The sequence below is a fragment of the Athene noctua genome, chromosome 4 (assembly GCF_965140245.1).
Source record: "Athene noctua chromosome 4, bAthNoc1.hap1.1, whole genome shotgun sequence".
NCBI classification, from domain to species: domain Eukaryota; kingdom Metazoa; phylum Chordata; class Aves; order Strigiformes; family Strigidae; genus Athene; species Athene noctua.
In genome coordinates, this window is record NC_134040.1 from 48,253,648 (window position 1) to 48,267,080 (window position 13,433).

The window sequence follows — 13,433 nt, forward strand, 5'->3', positions numbered from 1 at the left end:
GCTTTTCCTGTGCATTGTGACAGAACCACTCATAAGGTGTAACTGGCTGTGACCCAGATAAACAGTGAGTAAGAAAACATTTTGGAATCTCAGCTCTATGCTGTTGTCAGACAAAACCTTTAAAGGTCCCTTCCAACCCAAAACCTTTGTCAAAGCAAGCACTCTGTGTCCCTATACACAGCCTTCTGTATCATAGCTTTTTTGGATTTGCATTTCTTAATTCTCTTAGGCAAATTACAGGGTTTCAGGAGCCTAACTGGTGACTAACGGCTCTTTACAACATACAGAAATGACTTGGAGAGAATTTGTGGCAGAAAATGTTTGGGGTCCCATCACTTCTAATTAAAAAAAGTACCTGTAATTGTTTTCTTGCTAAACCAGTCCGACTTGCCGAGTCAGCATAATCTATTTGAATTATGTTAACTGACTACATAGAAGAAAGAAGAAGAGACAGGCTCTCTAGTGCAAACAATTACAAGTAAGTTACACTAGGGTACCTTGCCAGTTTTCAGATGTCTGTAGACATCTAAACAGTTTTGGAGCAATCTGAATCAAATTAAGGTCACTTTTACTACAAGTGACCTCATGGGGAGTTTAATCCATTTTAACATTCCCAGCTGCAACTCACTCCAATTGAATTTTTTTGTGTATCCCTAAGAAGACAGCTGTCCATGTGTGTGGTATATTGGGATTCTGTGGTTCAACAGTCTGTGGCAACCAACAGGTGAAGAGAAAGTCCTATAGTTTGGAAATCACAGGAGTTACACAGTCAAACCTTCAGCAACCATATGTTAAGTGATACAAGAGTCTCCACTGACACTATATTACTTGTTACTATGAGTTAGATCCCACCTTGCACACTTAAATCTTTTTACCCGCAAAATTTTACCCAAGGGACTCTTTCAGAGTATTATGCTGTACATTTGAAGCAGTAGACTGGGATCAAGGCTCCAGATCGAAGTCTGATCAGCACAATACCTTCCACTGGAGAAATAATACATCCACAGTATTAGTCATAAAATATGGAGAGTAACCAAGTTTCCTGTTTCATGCCACCAAGCATATCCAAGTTACTGTATCCGTGGAATTAAGGCCTGCAACCATGGGATATTTGTTTGGTGTATTTGAAATGAGCCATCTAGGAACAGAACTGAGGATTTGATATTTATTGTTAATAATTGTGAGAGGTCTGCTTTAACCAAGAGATTAGTCTGGTTTACTGTAAACCAAGAAATTGAAATTAATGTCTTCATCACTACGCTTAAAACTAGACAAGAGAGAAATAGGAGTTGGTGGCAAGCAAGGCTGTTTTGGGAGAGACCTCCTAGGTTTTTGGCTCCAGGTTTCTGACATAACAGGCAATTTCATTTTCAAGTCACCTTTATATGGTTGCCAAGTCAATCTTTAATCAGTGGCAGTCTGTATATTAAGCAAACACAGGCCTCTTTGCTTTTCAGTAAGCAACTTGTGTGGTTTGCCTATACACAGACCGTGATTTTTACAGATGAATTTAAGCATCCAAATAATAATTATAAGAACTAATTTTAATGTATACATTCTGCTACTAAAATCAAAATACATTTAGGGTCAAGTATGCATTCAATTAATCAATGTTTATGGTTTACCTTGTTTAGCTCAGTCATAGGTCACCTAGCAAATTTCTTCTTCCTTGATTGTTCTAAACCTAACGTTTTGCTTCTATGTAAAATAGGTCCCTATTTTTATCATTAAGGCTGTCTATCATATTTGGATTTTGCTTCTGTTAAGTATTTCTCTTAACAAAGTTCCACAGAGAGGAATGCAAACAGAATGCGAAATACAGGTAAATGTTAGGCTATTGGCTTTTACAATTTTATCACCATAAGAAAATTCACTTATGGACTCAAACCTGACTGTGAGAGAGGAAACAAACATGACTTGAGATTATTTGTGGTAGAAATACGGGGGGGTGTCTTCTTGCTTTTTTTCTTAAAAAATAAAAAATTTGAAAATATAGTGCATTAAAAACTCATAATTCAGAAGACATATAGGATCCTAAATGTATTAAACACAAATATTTTTTAAAATGCTGTGAAAATTAGATGTCTGACCCATGATCTGAAGGCATAGAGCTTTGACAATATTACAATTGTCCATGAATACATTTATAATTGTTTACCTTAGAGACAATATTAGAAGGAATTTTTCATAGTAATAGAAAGAGAGATTCTATCTTAATATATCTTTTACCAAAACCAAAAGGGAGATACAGCTTTAATGGACTTACACATTTCCATATGTCAGAAAAAAAGGCTTAGACATTGTTTCTTGATTCTTATACTTCATGCAGTTCTATTGCACCTTATACATTTTAAGTTTTTAATTTATCACAATTTCAGTAGTGGAAGGTTAGACCATACATGCTGTTACCGTGTCCAGAATTCCGAGGTCTTAACGTTAGCAGTTGTTGGTCATATAACGTGGGTGAAAGACTCTGGAACAAAAAGCAACAAAAATCAACAGAAGCAACTATTTTTTTTAATCCATATGTTATATATGTATAAAAAAGTGTGCGCGTGTGTGTATATACATACATATACATGCACACAGATGTTGACCTACCAGCAGCTGCAAGTTATTTAAGATTTGAGAACAGATTTTGCCCAATACATACAATTAAAATCCATTCCCAGGGAAGAAACCCTTTCAGATCAAATAACTCAAGACTTTTGTAGGTTGATACTAAAACTGCTGACACTCAGTTGAGGAAATGGACAGTTTCTCAGAACTTTTTCCTCTTTTTTTTTCCTTTACTTCGTGTGGTGATAGTCTCTATTTCACAGCATTTGTAAGGCCTATCACTGAGGAAGGAGAAAAAAAAAGCAATAAAATTCCCTCTAAGCCGTGGCCATTGTTTTAACAACTGCAGAATCATGATGCTACAGTGGCTTCTGTCATTTCAAGGGCTTCATCCATAGCTCACCATAGAGGGGAGCATTTCCAAAGACTTCAATGGATTTCACTTCAGGCTTTTTCTGGACTAGATTAATCAACCATCCCATAGTCAAAATATGTTTCTCATATCCGTAGGCGCTGTGCAATAGCATGTCTTTAATTGCACACTGCAAAGTAAATGAATTTTTCTGAGATTGCACTTGGGAAGCTACCTGAAGTTGTCAGCATGCCTACATCTGCTTACACAAGGATATTTGCACAAAATTTCAACTCATCTGCAGCCTATGGCACAAGCTCAGATATTTATTGTGGACTTGAAGGAAACTGCAAAGAAATAGGAGGTGCCTGTTCTATCTTGTGAGCACTTGTAAAAGAAAAGGAAACGGTTGGTCTGTAGAAACATATACAGACTTTTAACAATGTATGCTTTGAATGCTCTGCCCATTACTTTTTCTGCACAGGGATAAGTATTTGCTTCCCTGCGTAACATGCAACACCGCAAAACTCATTAGGTCACATAAAAGTATTACTGTTCAGTGTATTAAAAGATTTGTCCCTGGTGGAGCTAAGCTTAATGATACTGTCAGTAGTACAGAGCTGGCAATGAAGTATCTGCATGGGTAATTCATCCCAAATGGGAAAGCAAGGAGACATGAGGTTTTCATTTCAATTACTCCCTATCTGTGGTGGAGGAAGTGCTAACCCACCTGGGAGAGCAACTTGATTTTATTGCAGGACTGCATCTGTCTAAAGTCCTCTCACAGGAGCTGGCCAGTGTATAAATGAGTCTTGTACCACGCTTCTTGCTTGGAAAGAGGATGAAGGAATGAGCAATTAATGAGAATAGATAAGGACTGATCTGGGCTGAGATCAGAGGGCAAGATAACATGTTGATGAATCTCAAGTTTGTTTTTATAGTAAAGGAAAGCTTTCTTTCATTGATCTTCCTGAAATAGGATTTAAGTTTCTTCCTTCCCCACAGTGTTTGGTTACTTGTGGAGATGTTTCAAAGGGTTTGCGTGTAATTGAAAAGACAGCTTGATGCGAGTCATTAAACATGCTTGACAGGAATTTGGAGAGGGGGGTGGCTCTGTCTGGAAGAGCGAATCAGTGGGGCTTCATCCATGAGCCTGGGACAATGCTGGGGTTGTAGTTAATTAATCCAAGCAGCAATATGTGTGATATTACCAAAGCAGAACACTATAAAGGGTTCTCAAAAATTCTTAATTTATTATGCTTTCAATTTAGTAAAATAAGGGATGGTACGTTTTCATAAATTCTGGCAATCATCCAGGCCCAGTTGAAATCCTGTTTAACATATGAAGCTATTGCTAATTTTCAGAATGCTCATGAATTCCCAGAGCAAGCAATAAAACTCCTTACCTGCAAAATTTAAGCTTATTGTTATTACTTACACTGTAATAGTGCCTTGAGGCTCTAATTTGCATGACATGCTCTTACACAGCATTTCAGTTGGAACTTATTGCCCTCTGTAGAATCCAAGAGGTCACATTTTATGCTTTTTAATTACTAATTGAACTTAATCAGCAATTTCTGATTGTCCTAGTGTTTAGAACACACTGCTGCCTACAGATTTTACATTTCTGCGTGATACAGTGTTACACTGAATTTCATTCTGGCCAACTTTTGCAGTATAATTTGATGAGTACATTCTTTTTCTTCGTTACCTTTTGGTTCCTAAGCAACACATATTTCCTGCCACATTAGTTATCCCTTTACCTGATGCTCTGTGACACAAAATATACAGTAGTTCTGCTGGATACCGTAAGCGATTTTAGTGTTGCAAGGGGGTTTTTTAAAGAAGGTTTCCAGACTTGGATCCAAATTATTGTAAAAATGGTTAAATGTCCCTTATGTGTGTGGCTGCTGTACTAATTTTGGAGAACTGGTTAATTTCATTCTAGACCCTAGAATGAAAAAGTGCCTGCATCAAAAAAGGCCCGTGCAACCATTATTCATAACAAACAATAGACTCATCAACACAAGGCAAGATGAGCTTAACTCCTGTCCACCAAGGAGTCCCTTTACAGTGGGCTATAAACTGGGGACTCACAAGGCTATATCTGCAGAGAAACTGTAATGAAGCTTAAATGTAGAATATGGTATGTGTGTATATATATATATACACCATATACATCATGGTAAGTGTATAGTTACAGGAAAGATAGCAGCGTTTCAGCTTCATGGAAGGGTTGTCCAAAAAAAGCCAAAGAAACACTCTATGTACACCAGTTCAAGTGCTGCAAGTGGTAACCAAGTCAGGCCAGTGTGCCAGAAAGAAGTTACAAAGAGATAGTTTAGTTTGGTGCAGACTGGATCTTGAAGGCATTCCCGCAGGTTCAGGTCTGAAGAACATTGCTTCAGCAGTTTTACAGAAAAGGCTTCTGGTGGCCTTGCCACTATCCCAGCTACAGTCTCTGTGGATAGATGAATGGGTCATTTCTACTAGAGAGCTTTCTAAGAAGCAATAGAGCCTAATTCATAAAAGTGGGAATAATAGACTGAGAAAATTCACACCACAAAACAAAGTACATTTTCATATTCATAATAAGTAAGATTTCTTTTGAAATATACTGTGTTCACACATGCTTAGATAATTTACTAAACTTTCATGAAGTGCTATTCTAGTTAAACAGCAAAAAGAGATTTATAGCACACTTCTTAAAAATCTCGTGTTGTTATTTTTTTTTTCTCTTCTGTCATGTGCTGTCTCTTAACGTGTGTTTTGGTTATGTGTGTAAGCAGAGAGTTTATGAATGTGTGAGAAATACAAGTAGTTGCCTCATGGACTGGACAGTATCAAACTCATCCTAGAAATAAAATAAAGAAGTTTATGAGTTATACTGATTAACAACTGGAATAGTGCATCAAGCCTATAATGCATACTCTATAACTTTTAAATTAAGTCTGGGTTCATTTCTAAAACATTTGCTCAGATGTTTATAAGCATAAATTTAGGGAAGTTCTGTAGTCTCTATTACATGACCTGCTACATATATGATCATGGTGGGCACTTCCAGCTTTAAAATCCATAAATAAATGTAATTCTTATTGTCTTCACTAAGTGCAGCTGTGACTGCTTTGAAAACCTCGCTATTAAACTCATTCATGGGAAACAGCAAATGGAAGTTCTTATAGTGTGTACTTGTACAAAGCAAAATAGTGTTACTAGAGTGTACTTGTTCTCTTGTACTGTCAAATAAACAGTAATTAAAAATATATCTACATATTAGAAATATAACAAGGGGATACGTGTCCTGAAAATAAATGTTTTGAATTTTTTTTATTAATACATTTTGAACAACTTCATTAGAATATGGAACAATTTCTGGATGAGGAAAGACTAAATAGACTTGAACTTCTCAGTAGTCTTCAAGACTGGAAAAGTATCATGACTATTTATAAAGTCCTGAATCTTGTGGAGATGTATACTGAACTTCAACCATTCTGTCATGCAGTACAGAAAAAGGGATGTAGAGAAATCCAGAAGGTGGTGTTTTTAAAATAAACAGAAGGTGGTATTTCACCATCACAGTGCATTAGCCAAATTGTGACACTCACACCAAAGGTGGCTGTAAGATCAAAAATGTGGACAGGTTTAATATAAAATTATATACTTTCCATTTTCATTATTGATTGTGACACAACTTCTAACTCAGGAAATCCCTAAACTGCTGGTTGCTGGAGGGAACCCATTCCTTAGACAAGAAGCATTTGTTACCAGCTCTAGGTAGATAAGGAATAGGCCAGATAAAGCTTTATTGCTTTTTTCCAGTGCATACAGAAGGAACGCAGTTAGCATTTTTCTGATCTGACTAGTTAGTTCTGCTTTTGAGTTTAGTCCTATTGTTTGGTTTGTGAATAGCTCCAATTACTGAAATACACAGATGACATTTATGATCTATTACCTAACACTTTACTACAGTAATGACATTCTAGCAGTTAATAATTCTGAACTAGAAACCAGCTGAACTATGTGGTCTAGTCAAAGTTGAAGGAGGGAGGAGTTGGGGTGCATTTGGGTTTGGAGGGGGGGGGGGGGGACGGGGACGGACACAGGACACGGAGACTGAGTGTTTGGGAGTTTTTGTTCTTGGGTTTTTCTTTTTCTTTTGTTTTTTTTTTTTAACTGAAAAGGGGAAAAAAAGGAAGAAAGGTTATTAGCAACCAAAGAGCATTTTCCTGTAGAATATATGATCTATTTGTGTCTTCTTTACTGACTTTCCTTCCTCCTTTTATAGTTAGTAATGTCAACAGTTTAATGTTGAAATAAGCAAACAAAATCTCAGAAAAACAACAGTAACTGTCCTGTTCAATACATCTATCTTAATTTCATTCAGCGCCTTAATGTACCACTGAGAGGCAGCTCTTTTGCAGGAGTGTGGTGAGGTGATTGTTCCACCTACCCTTGAAGAAAAGGGATGAGATAAGAAGTGGCAAGCAATTTAAGCCTTTCACACAACTTCATTGCACCATTTGCTCTCACCGTAGAGAAAAATCAGACAAATCTCAGTGAGAAATTTACTCTTGTTTTTAACTTTCTACTTTTGTATACTTAACTGATGGTCAAAATGCAGAATAGATGTTTTTATTACATAAATCAGTGTGGCCCATGATCAACCCTGTGTATTCAAAAGATAGTACTCTGAAGGACTGCAAGATTTTAATGACTTGAATAAAACTGTCCTGCTGATCCATGTAAATCCTAACCTGAGACACTGCTGCCAAGGGAAAAAAGGGGTGATGGGGGGGGAATGTCCCTCCATTTGCACCAACTCTATTACAAGAATTAAGAAGTGGTTGAAAGGAGGCACTTGGTCCAGTATTATCCATGTGAGTAATACATTTTGGGAGCAAGAGCCCAGCAACTCTTCTGTCACGCTTTTTCAGTATACTCTCAGGGAATTTTTTGCTTAATCTTCCATGTAAATAAAATAAAAATTCATCTGTACCATTCTTCAGAAGACACTTGCCTATGCTCACTTTATCATCAGTATGGAAGCAAGTGTCTTATGTCAAATCAACTCAGAACCATTTAAAGATTTGCATAGGAAGCAAAGAACCTGTCTACTGTTCTGCAGAGCGACTTGCCAGACCCAAAAAAAGCCCCATAAGTAAGAGAAACTGTATGATCAGTATTATGAAATAGGAAGGCAGGTGATTTCAGACTTGTGTGAAGAATGATGGTTGTGAGAGTGCAAGTCTAAAGAAAAGAGTTATTATTGCTTTAAGCTTTTGAAAGTGGTGTACTTTAAATTCCATGCAGGTATTACTGGTTAGCCGTATATTCTCTTAGCACAAAGTGATGTAAACATAGGAACTGCAACTTACGCTTTGGTCTGCTGTTTAGTATTTTTTGTCAATGCATTTTCCAGTATTAGCCTAGAATCAAGGAGGTCAATGAAAATCAACCCAACTTCTGTGTTTTAAACGGTCTATATAGTACAAAATGAGGCCCAGCACAGTTCTGATAGTTCCAACTTGATCTTTAAAATGTCATTTTCCACATTGTTTTTTCACAGCCAGAGAAAACAATAGCAAAACAAATGAAAAATTAAACTGATTAAATACAGAATTTCAATAGACCTATATTTAATAACAATCTTTTGAGTTTCTTGTGCTGTTATACAGACCTTCAGGATCTCCTAAGACATCTGCATACCCATTGTCAGACCTTGTCAGGCAACTAGATATGGCTTTGCCATATACTAGAGCTCAGCCATCTCTGTTAATGACTACTGTCTTTTTACATACCTGTGACCACTTAGGGCATGTTACCTTTCTTATGTCATTTTTCTTGGTATGAAGCTGCATTCTGCAACCACTGTCAAGTAAGCAGAGAGTATTTCCTGACATATTTATTTGTGAATCTTGAACGTCCACAATCATACATAGCTTTTTTGTTTGACTGTATGATTTTTAAGCATCCACACTTCCTCAATGACACTGAAATAATTTTCTAACGGCATATGTTTCAGTTCAGGCACAATTTTTAAAATTCTTTACCAAATGAGATGTCAACACTGGACAATTTGTCCTGTACTGGGGCTTTTTGTGATACAGTACTATTATATTCAATCAAATATTTATTAGAAATGCTCTTTGGGAGTAGTAGGGCATAAAAAGGTTAATGGTGTAGGGATAGAGGGGGTTGTAAAGGCATTAAGAGAAATAAAACTTAAACATGTTCATCTTTAGCTCCATGTCTACTTGTCCAATAGATGATCTGTAACAGATGTCCAAGAGTTTTATATTTATAAATTTGTAATCTTTACTTGAATATTAGAATTCAGCTGAGCAATCCTGTCTTACTTATCATTTATGAAACTTTAAAATACTGTTTCCACTGCCATGTCCTGTTCTAGTTGCCCTAAAACATTGCAGCCACTGATTTGTCACATTCTGGCCATTATTTGCCTTCCCAGGTTGCAGCAACACAACACAAACTGCATCTCTTCTCTTCAGCAAACGTATCAGGAACCATTATCCATTCCATTTGTGCATGCCCCTTCTGGAACTTTTTTGACTGGTCAGTCATTTTGAATTAAATGTGAAAGAGGGAAAGAACGTTGTTGTGTTGATGGAATATCGACAGCCAGGTAGAGGAAGAAAGGAAGAGGGGTAGAGCAGTTCGTGTGGCAGCAGTGTATGGGACAAGCAATACTCGTATGCTGGGGTGTCGGTCACCATGCACATAATTCCAGACTCACCACCATAAACTCTCTCTCTGCAGAAAATGGAAAATTCCAGAGGCTCTGAAGCCAGTATCTTCTTTAACAGGAATTCCAACAGTTGCATAGTCTGAAAATTTTGTAGATTCCTAAGAGGCCAGCAGTGGCTAAAACATTTTGGGGTGGGGCAAAACTATAAATATCAAAATAGATGTGGGTTGGTCCAGAATGTTTGTCCCCATTTTTAAATGCATCTGAAAGGATGAAACCATTATTGGCTTGATTTCCAAAAGAACTAAGGAGGATGACTGACAGAAGTGTAACATTAGACTATGGAAATGAAGAATGAAGACTGTAATAGACATATGTGTGAAAAATCTTCTCCATTGCCCTCCAGGTGAGTACAGGACAAAAAGTATAGGAAGCACTTATAAATGTATGCAAACATGCTTGTATGTGCTTGTTTTAATTATGTTGTAACCTCCCTTTTGGTCAGGCACAATTGGTTGAACTATGGGACCTTCTGAAAATTTAGATTAGTTTTAAATGCCAATCATTTTAAGATATAATTAAAATTTATTACCGAAGTAATCTCTGGCATTACAAAATATAAAGTTCTATATGCATGACCTGAAGGTTGTATTTGGTATAGCAGTGAGTCATCCTAATGCCATTTCTAGTATTTAACAACTATTTTAAACATCCTGAGCCTTACAAGCACCTCATTAGCATTCTTCCTTCTGAAGACCATGCACCATTCCAAGTTAAAAGCATCCCTTCCCCTTAAAACCAGCATTAGAAAGGGACAGCTTTGTTGCAGCTGTGCACCCATAACCTTGAAATCAAATACTTTGCATGGCCAAAAGCAATACTTAGAATTATATTTTGCTGCAGTTGTACCCTTTTGACCAATCTGTATTTTCAGTCTTACTGTTGTCTGGAAAAAAAAGGTACTATTTTGTGAATAACGGGCAGTTGGTAAAACACTTGCAACAGGCTGTGGTATTATCCCTCATAAACTAGAGAAGTCTTTTTCTTTACAAAGAAAAAGATTTCTCTTCCACTGTAAAACTTCAGTTATTCTGAAAAGATCCATCCTGTTTAATTTTTCTAGATTTATGTTGCATTGTAAGGTCATGCCTTGCTCCAGTTCTCTTGCTCTGGCCTTTTGAAGTGCACTAATACTAAGACAAGTTTTAAACAAGACAGGTGACCTGTGTAAAAACCCGTGCTCTAGGAAAACAAATGAGACTGTTCCTTCTGCAGTATTTGTGGCAAGGAAACCATGTTGGAGGTTATAGCTACTCTCTGACAAAGAGATTTTAACAATAGCGTGCCAAAGCTTGAAAGCAGTTAACATGCTGATGGCTGTGGCAGCCTCTAAATGTGCACTGTAACCTATTCAGATTATTTGGCTCTTCACAAACTCAGTAAAGCCAGAAGAATGTCCACACCCCTCATTCACTAACATCCAGATTGTAGCATTAAAAAAAAAAAAAAAAAAAAGAGAGAGAGAATTTGTGTCTACATTTATATCTGAGGTTAAGGGCAGCTTTAACTGAGAATAGCATTGTTGCAGCAGAAACCCACCGGCAGTGTTTGTGTTAGTGGTAAGCCAGAGTCTCTGTCCAAGGACTCTTCCTGTGGATTTTTGTGTGTTGATGACAGTATCAGAGATGTGGGTTCGTGGCCAAGCACAAGCACGGCTGTGACAGACCACCAAAAGGAGTCTATAAAGCTTGCTCACTTTTCAGTCCTGAGAGGTGCCTGGGATAGCATTCAGAAACACGTGTAAGGGAGATGCTCCATTGCCCATGCAAAATAAATTATTTTGTCCTCATCCTTGGGCCGTTAAAATTCTACTTTGCCACTACAGCTGAGAAGCCCTAGCTGTGAATAGGTGGTATAAATGCATAAATGTAGCAAATACAGCTCCTTTGCTTGATAAGTAAATCTAACTGTCATGTAGTGGCATAGCCATTTCATGTTGAGAGGGGTTATATCATCTCTAATGTCACTGAGAACTGTGTGACCCTTTGTTCAGTAAGGACTTTCCTCAGCATCTGCTACTAAAATATCCCCTTTTCCTAAAGAAGCACACTAGGCAGCATTTCATCCAGTTGCTGTTTCCAGAAGCAGTTTTTTCAGTAGGACTATACAAATTTAAAGACTTGGTTCTGCTTCATTTGGGATCATGAACCTTACGTAACTGGGAAATGGGAGGGCCCTCCAGGAAAGCAACATTAGCTCTAAAGTTGTGTTGGTGTTGTTTCAGTCATTAGAGGGACTGACATGACCATCTAAGGTCAAGCTCTAAATTTTCAGAGTGACTTTATCAGCATCAGTTGAGTGACAGCACAGGCACCTGGGATGAGAATCTGGACCTTTGCCTATGAAATACAGCAGGGAATTGAGGAAAATCTGTGTTAAATATAGAATAAGTTAACAGCAAAGTTCTGGTTATGTCATCATAAACCAGAGAATAATCCACGGGTGGAATCTGATAATTCACAAGTAGCACATCTGTCAGTTAATTACCAGGGTCCACCAGTGAAGGCAAAGTGAATGATGTAAGCTCCATGACTCACCAGGATTTTATTTGTGTTTCTAATATGCAGTTTCCAGCGATGAGTGCCTGGCAAAAGCACAGCATCCACCTGGGAAGCAGAATGCAGTGAAGTCCTGCTTTTTCCCTTCCCCACTAGGAAGGTACGCTGAGGACAGGGGTGGGCAAAAATTAACCAGGGTAAAAGGAAATTCCTAGTTACATTTCCTGCTCTTGGAAATATGAGGAATATTTGACTGTGTGTTTAGGCCAAAGCCTGCTTTGCTCTTACTGTAGCTGTAGCTGTTAAACTAAAAACAACAGTTCAAAAAGCCGTTCTTTAAGCAAAGTTTTCTGGCCTCGGGTATAACCAGGAGGAGCACTGGAATGCACACCCTCAGTTGCAACCTTTCTTGTTACTGACAGCTTTGACTCCAGGCTAAGAAGAAACATGTGGGCTTCAACTAGTAAGAATCAGCTTTCTAAGATTGAAATAAGTGTTAGAACAGTTACAATATTATCATAGGAGTGTTAGCACTTGAATCTCTTTTTTCCTACAAACTGCCTTCCCAAGCCCTCATTTCCCATTATTACTCCTGCTTCTCTTGAACTCAGAGCGAGATTCCCTCTCGGGATGAGTACTGGCACAAGGAATGAGAGATTACATCTTCCAGCCTTGACATGGTGCTCACACTGGAGCTGTGTGCCAGTCTCCTCCCACACCACAGGAGTGTCTCGTTTCTGAAGCAGCTGGCAGAAAGGGCTAGTTAGGGCAGAGAAAGAAAATATAACATGTTGTCATCCTTTTGGGATAACATTTTTATCTGCATCCTCCAAGGCATTGTCCCCTTTTAAAACAACTTTTTTTCCCAAAAAAAACCCCCTTTAGATTCCATGTTCCCTGAACGTGACCCAGTCCAGCAGCAAGCAGTGTGCTAGCGTGGAGGGAATAGGAGCTGGAGCTGTGACTCAAGAGACATCCCTCTGAGTCACAGCTGCCGGAGCCATTCCTCAGAACCCAGGCTTGGGTCAGAAAATCCTTCAACCAGACTAATTCTATGCTGTCTGTGCTAGTACTGACTCTTTTCTCTCTGTCATGATTGGCTTTGAAGGAACAGTCTCCTTTAATTTTTCAGCTGCACATGGAATTTATAAAGCTGCTCTCTTCTTGGGCTTGTATTTGTGTGTCAAATATGTATGTCTCAGAAACCAAAAGGTTAGATGTCAACCTGATCTGAAACAACTAGAAAAGGGCATGTTTA